Source organism: Limulus polyphemus, unplaced genomic scaffold (genome assembly GCF_000517525.1).
Source record: "Limulus polyphemus unplaced genomic scaffold, Limulus_polyphemus-2.1.2 Scaffold192, whole genome shotgun sequence".
NCBI classification, from domain to species: domain Eukaryota; kingdom Metazoa; phylum Arthropoda; class Merostomata; order Xiphosura; family Limulidae; genus Limulus; species Limulus polyphemus.
The window spans coordinates 378,155-383,873 of record NW_013665802.1 but is presented as its reverse complement, the minus strand read 5'-3'; positions in this window follow the sequence as shown (position 1 = coordinate 383,873).

Here is a 5,719-nt window from a genome sequence, read left to right as displayed (position 1 = left end):
CTCAAGCTCATCTCACAAGCTTATTTCGTAATACACGTGTGTTGTTGCATGTTTCTAGGCAATGCTTCTCACATAACTAGGCTCCTGACCTTGGTTACTAGTTCTCAAGCTCATCTCACAAGCTTTATTTCGTAACACAGGCATCTTCTTGTCGCCTCTTCTTTTTTATATAACCTTGGCTACTTACGTATACTAGAAACCTTTAAGTTTTATTCTATGTATTTTCAACTAATAAAACCCTGAAGCAATTGTAAAATTTCCTCGAAAGTTTCAAGTTGTTTCAGATTCACTTACAGTTATGGCGCAAGTTACCGTAATTCGTTTGGTCTTTTTTTCTTCTGAAGATTATCTGTTCCTTTTGTCAAAGTGTACCCAGGCTGATTCAATTACTTTAGATCCATGCTTTGACGGAATAAAATTATCCTTCTTATCTTTTCTATACTGTTAGTTTCACTCTAACATATTAAACATTAGGCTTATGTCAATCGTTAGGCCTATCACATCTACGGTACTTAACTTCACACAGCTATATTCTCTTTTGTTATTATCTGTGTGCTGCTTCCTGCTATGCTATTTATATCTTTATTACAAAGTCGTCTAGCCACTTTCTATATTCTTGACACCAATTAGTTATTAACAAATCCTTCTACAATCATCTGCTTTTAACTCTTATGAGAACAAAACTTAAAAATAATAAAGTATTCACTCACAAATATAAATTAATCACTAATATTTAAACCAAACACTCTTTTATATCTTGACAATACCATAAATTCATGATGTATTGGGACATTATGATCTATTACAGAAATGTCTAGTTGTTTTTATATAATACAGCAATATCTCTAGTGTTAGTATGTCTAGATTTGGAGAAAATCTTATAATTAGGTGAAGTTACTAGTATTGTTGAGGAGGGTTTCACTGATAGTTACAATGGAGGCATTAATTTTGCTAGTTAATTCTAATTATTCATATTTTTTGTAACTTAAACAATCCTGGATGTTGATGTGGAGAAAGGTAAAGGAATTGTTATACTTACCTTGGAAGATTCTCATTGCTCTTTTTTGCTAGAAGATCCAGTATGAGCTGGGCTCAGACTATAAACAGAGAAATGTTGGCAAGTTAAGATTCTTCTTAAACCAAGGCTTGTCCTTATTGATAGGATGAGTTTGGTTTGGAGCTTCTATAAGCACATATTAATTGTACCAAAGTTCAAAGCTTCTATCAGAAATCTATTTTCAGTGTAATAAAATAATAACATCTGCCCTTCATTCATTAGAGCAGTTGTATTCACTTGTTCATTTAGCTTTGCGGCTCTTTGCCACAGCCAGGCTGGTTGTTGTCAGGTGCATAATGTGCCTGTGCCATTTTTCATGAATAAAATTCTTACTGCACATGCTTATAATGTGTGCTGACAAGCAGAATTGTAGTATGATGGCATAGTTTAGTCCTAACTAAACTAAAGCAAAAAATGTACACCGGTTACAGTGTTAATTTATCTCTTTATTGAATATAGGCCATACTTAATAAAAGCTTAACTAATGTTAGTAGGCTTAGGACAAGTGGACTTGTAGATTTAGGTGTCTGTGGTTAGAATTATTTTAGAATTCTGTGTTTCAAGAAGTACTGTTGCAATAAAGATACTAATTTGACCACAAATTTTGCAGATCTCTGCTAGTGTTATCATATTTAATCTGAATATCTTAAAGATATAGTTTAAACCACTTGAATTCAACATTATTATGAAAAAGAAATTTCTGTAACTTAAAATTGTGTTACTGTAGTCTATACTTATTGATCTTGATATAATACTATTCCCATTCCGACCTCATGTAATCAGCTTTACTAATCCTTAAAAATGATTTATAAGTGTCATGGTTTGGTACACAATAGGCAAGTTCTTTGTGGTTTTGGTCACCTTTCTTTAGTAGTTGTTAGTCACACTGATTATGTCATCTACTCTGCTGTTTGTGATGCAGTGAATATCTTTCAATAAAAGACTGTGTACGTAGCCTGTAGCATAATGTTGAGTTGTTGTGTTTCTGCATGTCAGACAAACTTTTCTCACATAACATTGGGGGAGGGGGACAGCGTAAAATGTATTTATTTGTTCTGTGATGAATCACATTTTATCCATATAATTATAATGTGCATTAGCAGTATTGTTGAGCATATCTTGTATTGGCCTGAGAACGCTAGTTTATTTTAAATTATAAATCAGTTTTATAGGAAAACATGTTCTTAATGTGCATTAACAAAAGTTGTTTGAACTTATTTTTGTTCTGCGAGATGAATTGTGTAAATCTTCCTACCACCACAACTTATGCATGTACAAAGTGTCTGAAAAGTCTGCATACATGATCATTCTATGATTTATAATTGATATTTGTTTATTTTTCAGATACATAAAAATATATATATATAATGGGTGACTAGAGATTATGAGAAAGTGTGTAATGCAAGTGTGTATAAGGTGTTTATGCAATTTGAACAATTATTAAAATGAAGGATAATGATAAATTCTGACTATGAGTGTGGACTTTTGAGACACTGTATATGAGTGTGTGTGTGTGCAGAGTCATAGTTGTGTACATATATATATATATTTTTTTTTTACTTACCTAGAAAGTATACAAATTATATTCCTTGATTTCATGAATAAATCAACAATAAAGCAATTTTTCTCAATAAAATGCAAATTAGGATTTATTTTTATAATCAAGCAGTAATGTTACAAACATGAAAAGGTAATTCTGCTTCAAAAGCAGACAAATTTTCATGGTAAAATATTTAAAGAGGAATAACATTCCCCTCTTTGCTTAATGACATTGATAAAAATTTATAAAAATAACATCTATTTAAATTTGTTTTATGAGAGACTGTTAACCCCATAGAGATGGGGCAATACCCAATGGGCATAGCTCCTATGGAGAATGATACACAGTGAAACAATATTTGTGATAACTGTAAGCTTTCTTAATATATCTTTAGAAAACTTGGTAAGATTTTGTTAAAGATTACACATATTTTGTTTACCAAGAATGAGATTATTTTTATCAAGTATTTCCAATAAAATTCGTTGTTTATTTATTGTAGTCATTTGCACTCAGACTCTGCATTGTTCAATTGCAAGGTGATTTTCATGTTAATTATAAAAATACTTTTTTTCCATCTTATAGTTTTCAAATTTCATTTGCATAACTTCTAGAACCTTCTAAATGAATAGCATAAGTTGTTTTAAGTAAATGTTTATCTTTTATTTTCTATTTTCTCTAATATATCACTAACTCTAGCTATTATCATCAAAATATAGTGCAATGAAATGTTTAAAAAAGAAAGAAATATGTACACACACATATTAATTTGCATCAGATAACCTTGAAATATCTTCTTTTGGTTATATTCTTAGTTGCATGTCTTTTACCTTTTCACTATAATTTATTTTTAATGTTTTATTTTTCCATTCCTGTCCTTTAACATAGTTAATTTTCATCTTGACACATATTCATGGGCATCCCTGGCCAATATTACAGCATCACAGGCTGAGAAACTAGCCATCGGTAGAATGGTGCGTTTGTTAACCCTCATGAACCCAGAAGAATAGTGGTTTATATCTAAAATATTATTAATTCTTTCAAATATGCATCTTAAAACATAAATAACACATAATTAAGTAAAATGTAAAACTAAAACTTAAATAGAATGCTACTGTTTATCTAACTAACGTATTTCTAGGTGAAAAACCGCCAAAGTGGCGAAGACAAAAGCAGCAACAATGCTAAGAGTGGTTTGACTAGTTGTCTATGGAATTCTTTGTGCTAATTTTAAAATAACTGTTAGGAGAATGTATTTTAAAAAGTGCTCTTTCAATTGGTTATAAATGTCTAGCTTAACTAAGTATAATTGGCTGATAAATTGCAACTATATGTGTAGAAAGTGGGTGTGGTATCTGTCAAGAGTTCAGAGAAATTTATTTCTCCTTTCTCCAAATGTGCTCTAGGAAGCTTTAATCAAGAATGAGTAAACAAAGTAATTAACCTAGATTCTTTCTATATATGGAAGGTTTAGTATATGTCAAGTCATATTCAAGTTACAAAATCCAAAAATTATAAATTTGTGAAGTTGTGTGTCAAACTGAAGTTTAAGACTTTTTCTTTAAGGTTTATTTTGAAATAAAAGAATTAAAACTTAAATAATATAAAACTTTGAACTATAATGTAAATTTTAATACTAATTTCATTGGTATACATTGATCATAAGATTGCTTAATTAAGTTTTGAATGTAACAAAGTAAAATCTTGTGACTTGCACAGTATAGGGGCACTAGTAATCATAGGGTTACTGGCTCCATTTGTACTAAAATGACATACTATAAAGTTCTTTATAGTAATTTCAGTTTAATTTGCAAGAACCAGTTCTTGTATATTATCCAGACAACTTGCTTTCAATAATTGTTTTGAATATTAATGTGTTTCTACCCACACGATCTTTATTCAGCTTTTAGTTCATTTCAGTACTGCGATATTATCAACTGTATACCTTACATTTCACTGATCCATTGATAAAATTTCAGTTAACCTTTATTGATGGTTTCTTATCTCTTTTCATTTTATTTAAATTCCATCTTTTTCTTTAGTCTGGATGTTCACTGCTACAGTTCTAAACTTGACCTACAAGATACTATAAGAAAAATGTAGCAGTAACATATTTGCAAAATCATTACCATTTTCAGTGAAGCAACTATAGTATGCATGCTTACATAACTTATTATTGTGTAATGTAAAATCTGGTTTTAAAAAGGTGTAACACAGAAAATATTTTCCTTTTCCATAACAAAGAGGTTGGAGATAGTTATTTACTTTATTCTGACCTTTATTTTAGTCCATAAGTTGAAGTTGTGTAGTTGTTTCACATTCCTCATGTAGTGGTGATTTAGCGAGTAAAATGAATTCATCTTATCTTAACATAAATGGAAGTCATGGGATCCTCCCATTGGTTACCTTTGTAAATGTAGGCATGCCCTGAAACATTTCCATCAATTGTGAATCTCGATCATTGGTCACTTTGTTGTTACTAATGATGTTACTCTATGACTGATATGGAATTCTAGCCTGAAAACTTTTGTTGAGACATAACCCTCATTATTAATAGCAAGGAATTCCCTGTTTCCGTGGCTGAAGACATTGTACTTTCCTCACCATTTTTATGCCTTGCTGCATTCCACAGCATTCCTAAACCTTAGCCATGCAGTGGATCAGCATTAAGTTTAAAGTCTTAAAATGCTAAAATCTGGGGTTCAAATTCTATTGATGGACAGAGCGAACATAGACCATTGCAAAGCTTAGAGCTAAAACAATAACAACCTAAATATTTTTGCCCCTTTGGCTAAGTGGTAAACCTAAGGTCTTATAATGCCAAAAAATTGGTTTTTGATACCTGTGGTGGGCAGAACACAGGTAGCCCATTGTGTAACTTTGTGCTTAAAAACAAAATAAACAAACCTAAACCTCACCTGGCACCATCTACACATAATGTTAATCTATACACCTGGAAAAAAGTTAAGCACCCCCAAATATTTTTCAGGATTGCTTATTAAAAATAAGGTTTAATTTTCATGATGTTGAGCAATGTTCATAATTTCAAACATAATTAAAAGGATGTGAGCGTTCAGGTGTGACATTTAAATCAGGCGCGTTTTTTTCCCCACGTGCAACTTGCT